A 19,336-nucleotide genomic window follows, 5' to 3' on the forward strand; every position below is an offset into this window, starting at 1 on the left:
TGTCTTCAGTGCCAAGTATATCATTCTCACCAATAGCTCAATTGTAATTTCTTTTTCATATACACTAAATGTCCATCCTATATCCTTCCTTAAATCAAACAGTCTCTATTATTTCTGCTTTAGATTATAGCATTTTCTTTTCTTTGCCACAAAGGAGATATAAGAGACTATAGGTAAAGAATTGCTACCACTGTGGAAAGGGGTATATAAAGATCATGTAATGGTTGTTCAAGAGATTACAAAGCAGGTTTGAAAAGCCACATGTGGTTAACTGGTCATTGTGCTATAAATATTTACCTTCTTTTTAGATAAAAGTTTTTCCAATACTTTTAATTATAAAAAACTCACCAGATGGACTTTACTACTGAGTTATAGGTTTTCTGGTAAGAATACAGTTAACTGTGAGACTCCTTGCAGTGGGTTTTCTGAATAAAAAAGAGATTGAACATTAGGTACTTCAAAGATGGTGATCCACAAAAGTATATTCTCTTGTGTAATAAATCAAGGAATAAAAAAACAAGCATGAGAAAATGTATAAAGCCAAATCATACCAGAAAAAGCAAAGATGGGAATCATTTTTCTCTGGCCTAGAAACCTGAAGACAATTCATTTCCAGTAAGATTTAAAATGGCATTTCCTCATCTAAATTCTTAGTTAAAATTCTCATTAAGAATACATTCTAATATTCATTTATTTATGCCTAGTAAATCGACACTATAGCTATTCAAAGAGGAAGTAAATCCCGGTGCCATATTTTGTCCTTGGGTAGTCACTGCTGATTGCGGACTTGAGGCAATCAAGTTTAGTGATGCACTATATGCAGACCACTGCAACCTTGTTGCTCTTAGAAATCTCTATAACTTTTGAGGGAAGCCCAATTAAAGTATTCTGTTTTTAAAATTTCCCTAAAATGAAAAGAATGGGAAGAGAAAATGTAATGAAAACATAATAGGTTTCATCCAGTAAAGACATCATGTAATAGAGAAATCCGAAATAATACAGGTAGCAACTTAAAAGAGAATTTAGCCCAAAGCTAGAGTTATAAGAAGAGGGAGAGAGTGAACAGATGATCCCAAGATGATGCAGATCCTAAGATGAATTCCAAGAGGCACAAGAAAAGGTCAAGGATTCTACTGAATACAAATATACTCTCATGGAGGGATATTTAAACCTGAACCGAGATTGAGGGAGTCCTGAGAGAAAGGATTAGTCTCATAAATCATGAAAAACTACTATAACAGATTCTACCTACAGCAAAGTCCTCGATGTTCTGTATCCATACTGTTTTCCAACTCAAACCACTGACTACCATAGAAGAAGGGGGAAAGGCAATAGGAATATGTTGAGTGCATACTCACTTAGAGCTCAAAAGACCTCAGGCTTTATGTGGCCTACACGGACATTTTAGAACAGTGAGGTATTTAAGGATAGGTCTTCAACCTTCATTGTGTTTCCATTGTTCTCAAACAATGGCCCAAGGTTCTGACCACAGGACAGTGGATTTTCTCTGTGCATCTTACGACTGTGTGGTTTACGTAATGTCACACCTGTAACTAATAGTTGAGGATGAGTTTTACTCCTCTGTGGAAGTAAAAACAATCTTATAAGAAAGCAGGAAGTTTTTCTTCAATAATCATGAAGTGGAACCTTTTGATATAAAAACAGCAACACATAAAGAGGCATTATGAAGAGAAATTGTATATTAAATTTGCTTTAAAAAATCAAAAATTAAAGAGAAAACCATGTGTTTGTATCATTAGGAAAGTTGGCTACTGAAAGGTTTTCATTAGAATACCCAAGGACTTCAGGAGATCATTTTAAGTTCCATAATCCTGACCAAATAACCCCACTATTTTTTTTCCTGATTAAAATGTGTTATATATAATTCTGCAAAAAAAATCCTCACTATTTTTTCTTTAGTAAAAAAGTTTCATTATTTTTTCTTCATAGAAAGGAAGGAAGGAAGGAAGGAAGGAGGGGAAAAAAGAGGAAGCAAAGGAATGAGAGAAGGAAAGAAAAGGAGAAGACAGGAAAGAAGGCAGGAAGAAACCTGATAGAATAGTATCAAATCAAAGTAGTGATAGTGAGCAAGTCTGAATTACCACTGACTTTAAAGAGAACCAGAGAATTTTACCATTAAGTTTGAAGCAATGCTAGGTTGAGATTATACTACTATCACTCTATTAACTACTTACAAGAACTGTTTAAGCAGTGGATGCTGAATTTTATCAAAGACCTTTTTGAGAATTTTCATTGAAGATTTCCCCTTCAGCCAGTGAGAATATAAACCAGAAGTCGGCAAAGACTTTCTGTAAAAGGTAATGTAGAAAATATTTCAGACTTTACAGGCTATTGGGCCTCTATTGGAAATACTATAGCAAAAAAGCAGCTATAGATACTAAGTAAATGAATTAGTGTGACTCTGTTCAATAGAACTTTATTCACAAATTTACAAGTAGTGGGCCAGATTTTCCAGCAAGTTGTAGTTTGTTGACCCCTATGATAGATTATGCTAATACATATTTCTTTGTATAAACTTTCCTGGCATTCCCTAAACTAACTCTTTTTAGGCATGGTCTATTAAAAGTATAGTAAAAGGCACTGATAACTTTCTCATCACAGTGAACAGGCAACCTACAGAATGGGAGAAAATTTTTGCAATCTATCCATCTGCCAAAGGGCTGATATCCAGAATCTAAAAGGAACTTACATAAATTTACAAGAAAAAAACAACCCATCAAAAGGTGGGTGAAGGATACGAACAGACACTTCTCAAAAGAAGATATTTATGTGGCCAACAAACATATGAAAAAAAGTTTGTCATTACTGGTAATTAGAGAAATGCAAATCAAAACCGCAATGAGATACCATGTCACACCAGTTAGAATGGCGATCATTAAAAAGTCAGGAAACAACAGATGCTGGAGAGGGTGTGGAGAAATAGGAACACTTTTACACTGTTGGTAGAGGTGTAAATTAGTTCAACCATTGTGGAAGACAGTGTGGCGACTCCTCAAGGATCTAGAACCAGAAATACCATTTGACCCTGCAATCCCATTACTGGGTATATACCCAAAGGATTATAAATCATTCTACTATAAAGACACATATACACTTACGTTTATTGCAGCACTATTCACAATAACAAAGACTTGGAAGCAACCCAAATGCCCATCAATGACAGACTGGATAAAGAAAATGTGGCACATATACGCCATGGAATACCATGCAGCCATAAAAAAGGATGAGTTAATGTCCTTTGCGGGGACATGGATAAAACTGGAAACGATCATTCTCAGCAAAGTAACACAGAAGCAGAAAACCAAACACCCCGTGTCCTCACTCGTAAGTGGGAATTGAACAATGAGAACACATGGACACAGGGAGGGGAACATCACACACTGAGACCTTTTGAGGGTCAGGTGCAAGGGGAGGGATAGCATTAGGAAAAATACCTAATGTAGATGACAGGTTGATGAGCACAGCATACCACTATGGCACGTGTATACCTATGTAACAAATCTGCTTTCTGCACATGTATCCCAGAACTTAAAGTATAATAAAAAAAAAGAAAATAAAACTTTCTCTAATTTTATTTAGAATTTTTGCATCTCTATTCAAAGTGTTAAAGGACTTATTTTTTCTTTTCTTTTCCTTTTTTTTGGAGGAGAGTTTGGTATTGCAGTTATGCTAATTGTGGAAAAGTTTAAATTTATTTTTGTGCTCTGGAAAACAGCCTTATTCAGAGTGGAAATTCTCTGTTCTTTAAAAGTTGAAAATACCTGCATAGTTACAGTTGCCATTTTTGGAGATTATTCTTTGAATTAAAAAAAAATTGTTCATGAGTCCAGTCAGTTTATGTTTCCTCCTCTCTGTATGTAGTCCTATGAAATCATACAATTCATCAAGATTCTCAACCTTATTAATAAATAGCTTGATGTAGCCCCATTTGCCAGTGTGAGTTCAATGTGGTATTACTTCCTGGTAATTTATTTAATAAGAGATATATTAAAGTAAAGATGTAAAATTAAAGGTGGAAAACATGCAAGATTAAACTGAACAACAGAACTGACTTCTCAAAATCTTCAATATTCCATATGGAGCGTGAATACAAAAAATTGGGATATACTATGAATTGCTTTCTAAATTGATTTCACTATATAACCTTTTTCTTGGACATTATATGAAACGTGTATTCTTTGGAACAAAATTTTGAAAATGCCAGTATATACTATAATAATTTATCACATCTCCACAACTACAATCACTTCTAATTTTGTGCATTTGTGTTTTCATTTATTAGTAGAGAAAAAAGTTTATCTAGTTTTCTCCCAGTTCATTAATTTATTTTCTTATGCTTTTTGGGTTCTGCGTTATGACTCCACTGAGGTTGTTTTCTTATATTTTTTCTGCTTCTAAAGTTAAATACTTAATTCTTTTCTCTCATTTATTCTATTTAATAATGAATGCATCTAAAGTTATCAGTATTAGAACTCTGATCATTTCACGTGAGTTTTGGCATATACTCTTCATGCTGTTATTTCTAAAGCATGTAATGAATTTTTATTCTTATTTTAAACACAAGATCACTTAGTAGTATAGTTTCTTAAAAGCTTTCAAGTGATCTATACACAGACATATAATAGATCAACCTTATTAACTATTTATCAAATCCTCCACATCTTGGTGTTCTGCCTCATCCATTTGTCAAAGAGAAACAGATAATTCAAAATATTTCTGTATAATTTTGTTTCTGTCAACACCCCATATTTCAAACATTTTTTTCTTTTCTAGACTTCAATATACTCAAGTACCTTTTCCTTTATGTAGTTTACTTAGTGTATAAATGTTTATGACGTTTTATCTCTATATAACAACAAAAATATCTGTTCCAGGACTTTCATTCAACTTGGTCTGATAAATAATAATGCTACTTCTGCTTTCTGTCTATGGATGCCTATTACATTTTTACCTTTCTTTTACTTTTAACATTTCCATGTTATTTTTCTTTCTGTCTTTTTTAATGAGTATGAAACTAGAACAAATCCAGAAAATATTAATCTTTCAAAAATACATTTATCCATTTAGTGTGAGTATGGACAGCTGTTTTTATTATATTAAGCTATATATATAAGTTTATCTGTTTACATTTTTTATTCTCTTTTTCCTTAAAATTCTGCTTTGTTGGTAGAAAATACTACATCATACTGACTTTCCAAATATTAAAGCACTCCTCAAAAACAATCTCTAATATTAAATATTCTATTTATTGCAGGAATCTAATCCTAGGATAAGACTATCATTCCATGTTTCAGGTATCTGTGTCTGCCTGCCCCTTAAGTTACTCTTTTTAGCTCTGAGTTAGGAGATAGTAGTGAAGTTTGCCAGAATCTTCTCCTGTACTTTTTGACATGTTTTTGCTTCATAAAATATAAAATTTTGTGTGTCCTTTATGGCTTCCCATATCAAATACAATATTTATTTGAAAGAAATCCTTTCATGTTTTAATATGAGTGTTCACAATGCTCACTAAATATATTTATTAAATAAATAAGAATTTGAAATGAGAATAAGGAAAAGTTTAATGTTTCTGATAACACCATATCAACTTACCTCTAAGTCCTGAACTTAACTAAAAGAATTAATTCCGTGCTAGAAATAATTAAATGTAGGAGGTAGTGGCTACTTAGTGACCCTCTATTTTAATTAAAAGAGTTGCTAATATATCCAATCTGATGAAAAAAAAACTAGAAAAGAAGAAATTAACAGGAAGAAAAAGGAGGAAAATACTAATTTAAATAATCACTCTTTAAAATCAGTTCCCAAATAATATATAGCATAGAAAGGCAACTTGGCAAGGTGTTTTTAATTTTCTTTTCTTTGAAATAATGCCATGTATATGAACATAAGCAAATACTGAACATAAGCTAACTGCTTTGACATTAAAAATCGTGTATTAGTTAAGCAGCATGGTACCAGGGCATCATAGGACAGATGTAACTATTGAGGCCAATCTTAAATTAATGTATGTTTTCTTTTTCACGGTCTCACAACATGCTGACTTGGGAAAAAGGTGGGAAGGAGACAGTGAGTAGGAGAAAGCAACTTATCAAGAAAAATGGAAAAAATACATTGCACTTGTTTCATATACCTCACAAGCTAAATAGTCTTTTTGTATCTCTAGAGTCAGGGCCTTGAATCCAGGGCACTGGAGAACTGAACCCCACTCTTACTCTAGAATTATAGTGAGTCTATGGCTCAAAAAGTAGGTTAAAAAGATGCTGCAGGAATAGTTTTAAGTGGTCAAGAGCAGTAGGTGGACTGTAGGACTAATTCCAGCATGGCAGCCTTGTAAAAAGTCTCCAAGGCAAGCTAAGTGAACATATTTCATGATAACAAAATAACCAGGATCATAGCTGTGACTGTAAGTCAGCTGCCAGATATATAGTCCCAGTGTGAGGATGCACCACAGCAATACCTAAGAAAGAATTAAGCTCTAGAGGAGCAATCATCTATTTCAATTGCTCAGGCCCCTTAAAGAATATGATCAAAGCTGTGGACACTCTCCCAAGAACAATATGTAAGTGCATATATCACACAGTTTCAGGGGGTTCACAGGTTTCAAAAAGCTCATCCTTCAACCCTTAAAGTGATTTAACACCTAGGTTAAGAACCCTTAACTTTAGAGGTTAGTGAGGAAGCAGTTCAGTCTTGAGCTGAAGACATAAGTGAATGGACACCCATATTATGGTATTATGAAGCTTTAATTTACCCCTTCCTTTGACTCAAATTCCAATAGCACTTACTGAGTGAAGAAAATTACATATTGGATTTTGATTGTTTTATCAACATTTTAACACAGGACAAAGAATAACATAGGAGAAAGAATTCTTACTATATTTCCTATAAGTAGATTACAGAAAACACAAGAAGGGAATATCTGCATCCTGAAGAGGTGTGAGAAATTAACCTCAACTTTCTCTCTCTGTCTCTCTCATTCTCTCTCTCTCTATCTCCCCTTTTAATAAGTAAGTAAAAATAATACAGGGAATGAAGTAGCACCTGGTAAACTGTGGGGAAAAAGCAATAACCTGTTTACCTCTATATAAGGCACAATCCCCTTCCTAGTTCTCTTAAACTAACCCCCTACCTGACCAGTGGGAGGGAACAAGTATGCCATCTTGCTTTCCTCTATAGAGATTACCACCAAGCAAATCTTATGGAAAGTAAAGAAATGAATGCTTACACAAATGAATGGACTAACTGTAGAATAACAGTAAGATTAAAATGAAATGATCACAAATATATTCTTAATTCTGATATATAAAGATAACATTTTTAGAACACTGAATAAAACCATTATTTCTACCCAAAGTGGTCATTTGATCTAACTGAAACCTATCTATTGTCTCCTTGATATAAATTTATTTTCTGTAATTATTTAAATACTGCTACTGTCTAACCTCAAAATGCTTTAAGCCTATAGAGGGGTGGGGAAAGGGAGACGGCGTCTTAAATACCACCTATCTTCTAGGCAGCAATTTCCCCAGATGAAGAGGTCACCACTGTTTAACAGTGTGCTGCCATGTTAATTTAGTATGACAAGATAAAGCAGTAATCTCAGCTCCTGGAGGCTGTAAACCGCCTGCTATCCGGGGACATGCTCAAGTCGATTTGCACTGTATATCACTTTATACAATTGCCATGACAAAGCCCCCTGAATTCTCACATGTAAATCTCTCTATCCCTCTCTTCCTTTGGCCCCCTCTTTTTCTCTTTCATTCCCTCGCAATTTCTTTCTCTTTGCTTCATCACGTACAGGTAGACCACATCCACTCAGCACTAATCTCTGAAAACTTAATGCTCTGCATATGACAAGGGACATACAATACACACCCCTCTCACAAACAGTCTGTCAAGTCCCCCAATTTAAGAGAAGATGTTCAGGGACTTAGATAATCCATTGATCCCACTTGCATCGGCTTTTATATTTCAATCTGTCGTGTTAAGTTGTCAAGGGGAACGATTAAACTGATGTTTCATGATTTGAGATTTACTTTCCTAGGAAAGATAGTTTTCAAAGCTTCTCTTACTAAGTAAGTTCTGCTTAAAGATTATCCCTAAGAAAGCTGGTGTATTCCTACTGGTATAAATCTAGTAATAAAACAATAAAGCATTTTAGGTAAGGACATGTTGGAGATATTCAGGGTTATAAACCTAAGAATGTAAAACTGAATAAAATTTGGATTTTTCAAAGTGTCATCTGTGTAGTTCTCTCTGCATGAAGCAAAAACACCATATGTAAAAAGGGGCGAAAACATGTGTCTATCTATCTAAAACAAAAATAATTATAGAATCACTGAAAAGGACATAAGTGAAGAGGGAAGAATTTATATGATACGAAATAAAAAGATCACATGAAGCACATTAGGAAAGTGACAAGTCAAGGTTTTACCCTCCCCACCAAAAACGGCGGAGATATATATTTAATCATCAAGAATTAGCAGTTGAAGATATACACGTCCTCAGTAGGTATGTCAGTTTGAGAGGCAACATGTCAGATTTCTAACAGGCGAGCTGTTATATTATAAACATCCACATGTATTGTGCCTTTCTCCCATATCATATCCTTTTTAACATCATTTTAAGCCCCTCTTGCTGATAACACAGAAGCAAGATCAAAAGCCTAAAAAGCAATAAACAAAATGATAACAAATGAAGGACTGAATCCTTCATAGTACCCCTAAAATCCCTGAATGAAAAGGAATTTTAAGTGAAATGAAATATTTAAAAAGTAAGCGGATATACTAAAAAAAAAAAAAAAACCACAGTAATAAACACAAACCCCTAAACTATGTCCTAAAAGAATATCATCATGTAGCCTTTAGAATGTTCATGCAAGAAAATTAAGCAATTTTAAAATATATTATATTCCAAAATTTTGTTTGATATTGTGTTATTGTGTTGATATTGTTATTTTTCTCTGGTAAACGGTTTGGAGAAGTATAGTATATGAAGCTACAGAAGAATGATTCGATTTATCAGAGTGAGTTGCTGAGAAGATTACAAGGGTGATGGACAGGGAGTTCACACTAACTGAAACCCACTACATAAAAGTACTATGTTCGGTGATTATCTCATTTAATGATTATATCAGCTGCTTATGCATTAAATATCATTATTTCAAGATTTAAATAAGGAAAATTACAATTAAAGTGTCTTGTGAGCACAGGCTTTGGAGACACTCATGAATTCATCCATTAAACTATCTTGAAATACTTGCTGTGTGTCAGCCACTGTGCCAGATTCTAAAGATAATGATAAACAGACAAACATGTTATCCCAATAGAACCACAGAGCTTCTTCTTTAAATGAGTTTGCATCTCCTGTTCAAGGTGAATTACATCCGAGGATATTGACAGACCTTCCCAGTAAGACTACTGAATCACTTAAAATGGGGAGTCACGTGAGTCATATTCCTTTAGGTTATTAAAAGGAAAACATGACTATTGGAAACCTATAAGAAAATACAGTCTTTCGTTCTGATAAATAATCGTAATTAGTAAAAAGAGACAAACTATATAAGAACTATATCATCTATTCAGTGCTTGCTATGTGCCAGACATGGTGCAAAGCCATTTGTGAAAATTCTGAAAATATGAATATTTCTGAGAATTTTCATATGGAGAGGTTCTTATTACTATGACCATTTTAATATGAGAACACAAAGGCAGAGGGATCCCGCAAAAAGATCACACACCTTGCATGATTTGGAACCCAAGCAGTTTAAGGGCAAGCTTAGGCTCTATACCGCTTCATTATGCATCTCATAATCTTATCAAAACATGGTTTTTGACTTGGCTTAGGTAGATATTGTTGTGGTGGTTTTAGTGGAGGTGGTTGCTATTGCTGACTATCCTTAACAGTATTAAGCAAAATACTGTCTGCAAATAAACAATATTTTAAAGAACTGAATCTGTTATAAATATTTGAGAGATAATATCTCAGATTGAATAAATGATTTTTCAGTGACAAGAGACTGAGATTTCTACAGTATTTGATTCTCATTTCAAATGTCTTTTTTTTCTTTAGCTTAAGGTTTTCTTATAGGTGACTTAAATTTATAAGCATTGAAGCCAGCTGACCTTTCATACAACATACTCCTAGATCACAGAACTTAAACATTTCTCTAGGCACTTGTTTAACTAACAACTGACAATTACTGAGTACCTGCAGAGGCCAGCAACAGAACGTTTTATGTGTCTTGATTTCCTTAAACACTGTACGCACCCTCTAGGTTAGATACTATTTTTATCGCTGCCATTTTACAGATGGCAAAAATAAGGGAAAACGATTTCCATAATTTGCCAAATGCAATACAGATTTCAAACAGACCTTGGAATTTACCCAGTAATTTTGTCACTCAGGGTCATGTGCTTAACTACTACCCTATACCAATTCTCTTATGGCCAGAATACAAATTAATAAATTAATACTAATTACTACATGAAAGGTTTAACAAGTTGCCCTTTAGAATCTCATATGTTGCCCAATAGCCTATTATTCTAAAAACAGTCAAATTCCTGGCCCATTTAAAGCCAGTTAAAAAGATTTTAAAAAACTAAGTTTTCCATAATGTTTGAACTAGTTTACAATCCCACCAACAGTGTAAAAGTGTTCCTATTTCTCCATTATGGAAAACAGTATGGCGATTCCTCAAGGATCTAGAACTAGAAGTACCATATGACCCAGCCATCCCATTACTGGGTATATACCCAAAGGATTATAAATCATGCTGCTATAAAGACACATGCACACGTATGTTCACTGTGGTAGTATTCACAATAGCAAAGACTTGGAATCAACCCAAATGTCCATCAGTGACAGACTGGATCAAGAAAATGTGGCACATATACACCATAGAATACTATGCAGCCATAAAAAAGGATGAGTTTGTATCCTTTGTAGGGACATGGATGCGGCTGGAAACCATCATTCTCAGCAAACTATTGCAAGAACAGAAAACCAAACACCGCATGTTCTCACTCATAGGTGGGAACTGAACAATGAGATCACTTGGATTTGGGAAGGGGAACATCACACACCGGGGCCTATTATGGGGAGGGGGGAGCGGGGAGGGATTGCATTAGGAGTTATATCTGATGTAAATGACGAATTGATGGGTGCTGACGAGTTGATGGGTGCAGCACACCAACATGGCACAAGTATACATATGTAACAAACCTGCACGTTATGCACATGTACCCTAGAACTTAAAGTATAATAATAAAAAAAAAAGAAAAAAAAAAAAACTAAGTTAACCCTAAGTTAGGGTAAAATAAATAATCAAGTAAAGATTGTTCTACCTGCCTCCCCCACAAGTATTTCTAAAGGCTGTTCAAGTTATTTATACTGATAAAATATTTTTAAAAAGATTTTAACATTTATATGAGTGCAGAAATTGAGCAGAGTTATTAAGTGCTTGCGTTCTAAAACCATGAACCCCGGCCGGGCGCGGTGGCTCAAGCCTGTAATCCCAGCACTTTGGGAGGCTGAGACGGGCGGATCACGAGGTCAGGAGATCGAGACCATCCTGGCTGACATGGTGAAACCCCGTCTCTACTAAAAAATACGAAAACTTAGCTGGGCGAGGTGGCGGGCGCCTGTAGTCCCAGCTACTCAGGAGGCTGAGGCAGGAGAATGGCGTAAACCCGGAAGGTGGAGCTTGCAGTGAGCTGAGATCCGGCCACTGCACTCCAGCCTGGGCGAGAGCGAGACTCCGTCTCAAAAAAAAAAATTAAAAAAAATAAATAAATAAAAAATAAAACCATGAACCCAAACTGTATCATTTATTTATTAGGTAAGTCATTTTAACTATGAATGTTTTCCATCTGTAAACTGGGTATAACTGTAGTTGCTGAACTCACTGGATTAACAGAGGATTGGCTGAGATAATCAATGTAGGGTGGCTGGTACCCAGAAAACATTGAAATATTATGCATTGCTATTAATTATTAGATATCTTATTCTAAGGAGCACTGACTGAAATCTTCCATATTTAAGTTGCACCTATCAGACTGAAGATTGGCTATAAGATATATTCAACAAAGCTTTCAACGTTGCTTTTTATGGTCTACTGATGACCCTGGGGAAATCAGAATCTCAGATACACAAGCATGTTCTCCAGCTTCCATGTCCCTAGTGGTGCAAGGCATGCCGGCCACTGTCACAAGGACTGAAGATGAATACTGATAACAGCCTAGCAATCTCTCCTACTCCAGGATGTGTGTTTACACAGAGGGAAAGGTCTAGTAGTGGCTGGAGAGGTGGTTACAAAGCTTTGTACAGTAAGTGTATGCTAAAATTAATGTAACTTGTTTTTCTTATACTAACAATAGGTTTTGGTCGGGCGCGGTGGCTCAAGCCTGTAATCCCAGCACTTTGGGAGGCCGAGACGGGCGGATCACGAGGTCAGGAGATCGAGACCATCCTGGCTAACACGGTGAAACCCCGTCTCTACTAAAAATACAAAAAACTAGCCGGGCGAGGTGGCGGGCGCCTGTAGTCCCAGCTACTCGGGAGGCTGAGGCAGGAGAATGGCACAAACCCGGGAGGCGGAGCTTGCAGTGAGCTAAGATCCGGCCACTGCACTCCAGCCCGGGCTACAGAGCAAAGACTCCGTCTCAAAAAAAAAAAAAAAAAACAATAGGTTTTGAATTTTCACGTGGTACCTAGTTTCTATTTTTTACATAATTTTATAAAGCTATATTTGGAGCTATACACCCCTATCATCTTTTTCATATCCTATCTCCATTTTAATGTTTTTATTAACCCTTCGAATATCACTTTGTAGTTTAGGGATATCAACAAACAAGATTGCTTGTTTTATCTCAAGACAGGCTGGATTTTTAAGAGCTAGGAAGAGACACCGAAGTAAACACTGCTTCTCTATATAATGATAACATTGTTTGCCCTGCTGCCACGGAAGCAGCCTTGACTAAATAAGACACAAAATCTAGTCACTTGTGTTCATTTCCTTTATCATGTGATGTCAGTGTCACAGAGCTGGCCAAGGCTGCTCTCCTTATATCACACCTCATCTGCTCACATGGATCATTCCTAAAAATGGTCTATGGGAAAATTTTAAAAAGCATTTTGCACACAAAGGAGATGTGTAACCAAATGGGCCATTTACAATTGTCACCTTAAGTTAGCTTTACATTTATTTCCCATTTCAAACACCAAAGAATGTTCCCTCATTCTCTCTAGTAAAATACAGTAAAAAAAAAAAAATTGCTTTCCAAAACAAGAAATAGGAAGAAAATGGCAAAAAAAAAAAAAAAAAAAAGATTAAAATGGGTAGTATACTAAAATTCTATCATGAATTGAGTTTTAATGGCAGCTTTAATGCCAGTACAAATTATTAGTATCTCAGGCTTGTGAAAGAAGGAAAGGGTTTAAATACACTGAATGCTTTTAATTTACCCAATGTACCACCAATGGTGCCCCAAGCATTTTTAGTTCTGATTGCATTCCTTAAGGAATCATTTTTTCTTGAAAATGCTCCCACTCATCATTCTGTAAGATTTTCTTTACTATTGAATCATTTTAATATTTCTAATTTATCACCTCAAAGTCCAAGTATTTGTCCTTGTATATACTATTAAGAGTAAGCCATATGAATATATTATTGTCAAAATATGTGAAAAAAGAAAATCCAATACTATACTCCCTTATATTATTTTTAAGACTCGACTTTCTTAATATCCAAATGAAGTGTTAATGGTTGTATTTTTTAAATAGGTTGTTATACAAAGATCCCTTTTTAAGTACAATAGGTAGTTGAATCTAACTGATGTGGCCAAGAAGAAATATGGTGTAAGCATTATTTGATACATTTGAGTTTCCATGGACAAATGAGTTACCAGGTGTTACAGATTTCACTCTAGTTTCCAGAAACAGGCACCAACACTGCAAGAATTTTTTTTTTTTTTCTTTTTTGGATTCTGTTAAGTGGCTGTCATTTGAAAGTGTAATAAAAAATAATGACAAATGCACTGGTATTATCACTTATATTGAGTCTATACAGTGACACTAACGTTAAGATTACTTTTCAGTTTTATAAATGATCTCCTTCCCTATTTCTTAAAGTTTTTACTAATCTCTATAAAATCTCAAAATTAAAAAAGAAATAAATTTGAAGAAAAAAAGATTTTAGTTAAATCAAAAACTGATTGGAAATAGTGACACATGCTGTCAAATAACTTGAAGTGAAAGTTAGTAACAGGCACATAAAGAACACCAGTATCTGCTAAAGCATAAGTTCACAGATATTTGAATTTACTTAGGTAAGATTTCGAAACAAAATTTGGGAAACAATACAGGGTTTCAAGAGTTGTTTAGCTAAGTATGGGCACTGAAAATAAAACCACCATTTATTATCAACACTAGATCACCAAAGAGAAGTAAAATAATACAATGTTAGAATACATTGAATATACCACATAGTTTTGTGAAGAACTCACTACATAGTTTCTGTTACTAAAAACGAGTTAAAACTTAATCATAAAACAACAGATCTTTATTAATCATATGCAGTAAGAGAAACCTAGACTGACTGCAGGAAGGTCTGGCAAAGCCCCAAGTGGCAACATATAAGAGGAAGGAAGTATATATCAGAGCACAATGGTGCTGATTCTCCTACCCTGTCTTCCTTTCCAATAATGGCTCTATTGAGATTCACAAGAAGATCTATTAAGAATGTTTTCTGATAGAGGCAAATTGAAAGAAAGAGGAAAAAGAGAAGCAAAGGAGGAAAATAATCAAAGGAAAGATGAAGAATTGAAAACAAAATGTCTATAATAAAGTGGGATTGCAAAGAAACTTCTAATTATTTTTAACTTCTAAATATAAGTAATCCTTTCTTAATGCATGTCTGAGAATAACAAATGAGATAAAGATGACCACCTATCCATGCCACAAAATCAAGATCAGCATTCATGCAAGTCTACAGCATTGCTTCTTAGCGTCCTTGCTATTTCCAGTATCCCAGCCAAGTATTTCATCATTCTCTCCACTGCATTCAAGGTGGTCACCCAGATAAAGAAAGGAAACATTTAAAACTTCAATATCTAAAGTAGTTGTTTTATCCCTGTTAACATGAGGTGCATATTTTCCTAACTTTTCTACATTTTACATTAAAGGCTTCATAGTATATTTTGTGGTCAATTTTTTCCCTTTTTTTAACATCCTTTTTTATTTTTCCTGAGTTAATTCTGTTGGAAAAGAAATCTGCATGGCAAAAGCAAAACTATATTCCAGTACAAAGTAAAGACCTTGAATTAATGGTAATTGGTCCAGTGTGTGTGGTGTGTGTGTTTGTGTGTGTGTGTTTGTGTGTGTGTGTGTGTGTGTATATATATATATATCTAGATATCAAGTAATTATTTTCAGTGGAAATAATTTCAAGTTAATTTATTTTGATCACCACAAATGAGAAACTTGTCAACTGTGAGGCTCCTGTATCAGGGTTCTAATATTTTATATTACATTACAGTGATTTTGTGCTTCTCTTACCTTCATACTACATATACACAAAAAAACTACATGAGGGAAGATACTAGTTTTTATTCATTTCTATACCTCCACTGATAACTATTCGTTGTATATATTTGAGTTGAATCTTTCTGCAGCACTCCCTGTTAAATGAAAGTCATTAGATTCCATTAGATCAAATCTTTTCAAGCTAACACATTTCCCCCTATTACCACGGCACTGGAAGCACTTGCTTGTTCCCCTACCCCCTATCACTGCATTACACTGTGTGGGGATAATAGTAGACATTCATTAAGTGTCCTGAACTATCTCACAACTCCCATAGCACTTTTTTTTTTTTTTCATGTGAGAGAATACTCATTAATTTCTCAAGGTCCAGTTAACTTTACTCTCAACAGAAGTACTTCAAATACTGTGGACATCATATGAATGAATCAAAGTTTTCTCAATTTAACATTTGACTCCTTCTCCCACCACTGGATTGAATGGAATTGTATAGCAATAGGACAAAATGATCTATTGCACAACTTATCCAGTGGCTTTGATGGACTCCAACTGATTGTTTTTCACACATCCCCATTCCTGCTAGCCCTGGGGGTAATTTCCCAAAACAATGCAAGTATAATGATTGAACCACTTACACTTAAACACAAGCCTGGGATTATATCTAGATAAACAGCTTCATGTGGTATTTTGTGACAACATTTACAGAATATTGTTTGTAACAATGTAATTTCATTGTATGATAAACATCAATTTACCATAAAAAACAAATACATGCTTGTCAGCATTTTTACCTTGTTTCAATTGAATTAGCCTTGTTCAGATAAGCAAGCCTATCTCTTACAGAAACAACAGTTTATAGATAAACTGTGTGAAATCGGGTATGTGTGTGTAGAATTATACTGCCTACTATCATAATTTTATACTGCCACACTGCACATATGGCTTCCGAGCTTACTTTATCTGAATGTTTCTGAATCTATTCTCCATGCTATTAAACTGAGCACATTCCACATCGTTCAAAAGTAATTACACTTTTGTCTAGAGTATAGGAGAATGCTCTCCCTAAACAATGAAATTCTCATTATTAGAACTGGCACAACAACCACACTGGTTTAACGACAATATGCATTATAGCATCACAATAACTTATGCTAAGTTTGATGTACAAAGGTAACCAGAAATTTTAAAGCTTATAAAAAGCACCAAATAAAAATAGAAATCTTTACCATACCGTAATTAAGGCCCTATTCTGTGACTTATTTTTAAGTAACACATGCATTTTTCTCTTTTCCTTGTTAAATTTTCTGAACAGTATTACACGCATAACACCATCCTAGTCAAACATTGAAAACACATAACTAACTGTTAGATTGTAAGCAAAATTTATATAAAGAGTATTTCAAGACATAGCTATAATACAGCAATTAAAATTATTTTGGGTAAATAAAGCATCCCAGGAGCTGCCAGTGAGCCTGAGCAAGTAAAAGCCTCTCTATCATGTGCATTGAATGAATTCTTTCAGTGTTTAGGGTTGGATTTCATATGTCGGAGATTTGCTATAATGTTATACTTAGGATCTCAGGTATATTTCCAAACTCTACAGAAGATCAACTTAAAAAGATACTTTTTTCTTCTTTTGATGGACTTCAGGAAGAAAACTGACTCACGGTGAATGTTGCTTTATGATAATCAGTATATGTGTAATGTTTAAGCATATTAACATTAAGATATATGACAAAGTCAAATAAGAGATTATATATTCAGAGTTCTTTAACAATTTCAAGAAAATGCCATCAGTATAAACAATAAATTAGATACTAATAACACACTTTCAAATCCAATAGATCTTCACATGTTAAAAAATACACACACACAGTATTTATTTCATAATAAAATTCAGCTACCTCTAGAATGAAAAACCTAAATTATTTTTTAAAATGAAAATATTGGCCGGGCATGGTGACTCACGCCTGTAATCCCAGCAGTTTGGGAGGCCAAGGCGGGCGGATTACCTGAGATCAGGAGTTCGAGATCAGCCTGGCCAACATGGCAAAACTCCATCTCTACTAAAAACACAAAAATTAGTTCGGCATGGTGGCGGGTGCCTGTAATCCTGGCTACTCGCAAGGCTTAGGCCAGAGAATCACTTGAACATGGGAGGCGGAAGTTGCAGTGAGCCGAGATAGTGCCACTGCACTCCAGCCTAGGCAACAAGAGTGGAACTCCATCTCAATAATAATAATAATAATAATAATAATAATAATAATAATAATTACACTGTTCACTCAACACACCAGTATTTTAAGGAATCAAAAGAGAATTTGGCTAAGATAAAATATGCTTTTTATTTAAATAATGACAACTGATTATTCAACAACCACAGGTGGTCAAGACTTTCATTTCACATCACATTTGACACTGGAACAACAACCTAATCAACAGAAGTAGCATACAACCAGACAGAAAACGAGCACCAAAATGGCCACCATAGAGTTACCCCAGCTGCTTCTGATATTGCTACTCGATTTCTCTTCAGAGGTACTCTATTCCTTTCTGGTGCCCACAAATTCTCATATTGATTGACATGAGGATGCACTCTGGAGAGTCCTTTCCATCATCAAATAAATCCATCTATATCCAAACTATTATTAAAAGTCACCCCAAAATTACAGTGATCCTTGCTTGTCTCTAAAATTTTGAAGCAACAGCCTCCAAAGTCAAGTTGAAAAAAAAAAAAAAGAAAAACAATAAAGGAGACCATTGGAGATTTAACTACCAATAAGAATAAAGCTCAGGACTGCCTTTTCACTAATGTCAGAATCAGACTTTCACATTGCTTTCAACTTTGTGAAGATTATATGAGAATCAAATGTTGCTCTTAATTGCTTGGCAAGATTATGAAAGCTTCAGAGAAGGAACCAACAGAATCAGTCTTTTTCATAGATTTATAACAATCTGTCTCAATCTTACCTTGATTAGAAATCTGACAATATTTTATGAATATATGTATAAGTACATAGTGTGCTTAAGAAAGCTCATCTGTAATACACTCTGAACACTGAGTGAAATATTCCAAGAATAAATGAACTTTAAGTATTTATACCACTTACAGTTGTTTGGAAGTCGCTTTTAGGCATTTAGTTTATTTCTCCAAAATACTGAGGCAATAAACACAATTTCAGAAAGGAAGAATTACATCTTTATCTGACTCAGTTTCAAACCTTAACATTTGCATAACCTGAAACTGAACAAAGCATTCTAATTCCTCCAAGTCTTTATATGGGAATTGTAATTAAGTGTACAGAACTTCTATCTCAAGAACTCTTTCCAACTTAAGTTTTATACTAAAAGCATTTCTCCATAACTTCAAGCCAGCATTACAGGGATTACTCAACAGTTGTATTTTGTCGCTAACCTATTCAGGTAATACAAAATATATACCTCCCAGCATCTCTCTTCTTTATTTGAGAATGAAGTATTAATGTCACACACAAATATACAATGAAAAACTGTCTTTTTTTTTTCTTAAATTGAACTCTGTGATATAAAGACTATGAAGCATTCCCTGTTTTCCAAGATATGGAATAGAAAAAAAGAGAGAATGTATTTCCTTACTGAAATAAAATAACCTATTTTGTGAATATGACAATGGCCTGGTAGCCAGAATAAAAAGAGAAATTATTTATATTGAAGAATACTACAAATATATTCAATAATTTTGATACATGAGTAAAATAAATCTTAATAAGTTTGACAATTTGAATATATCATGACT

General features: G+C 34.5%; 1 protein-coding gene across 23 annotated transcripts in view; it reads right to left on the reverse strand.

Annotated features, from left to right (window-relative positions):
• SOX5 (SRY-box transcription factor 5) overlaps window positions 1–19,336 on the reverse strand; it is a 1,038,891-nt gene that overhangs the window by 342,111 nt on the left and 677,444 nt on the right. Inside the window, exon 1 of one of the 23 annotated variants that reach the window (XM_021923256.2) lies at window positions 1,359–1,866. The exons of the other annotated variants lie outside the window; for them this stretch is intronic. The gene's annotated coding sequence lies outside the window, so the exon portion shown is untranslated. Of the gene's footprint in view, window positions 1–1,358; window positions 1,867–19,336 lie in introns of those variants that run through there. 23 annotated transcript variants of the gene reach the window in all.

The sequence above is a fragment of the Papio anubis genome, chromosome 9 (genome assembly GCF_008728515.1).
Source record: "Papio anubis isolate 15944 chromosome 9, Panubis1.0, whole genome shotgun sequence".
Taxonomy (NCBI): Eukaryota; Metazoa; Chordata; class Mammalia; order Primates; family Cercopithecidae; genus Papio; species Papio anubis.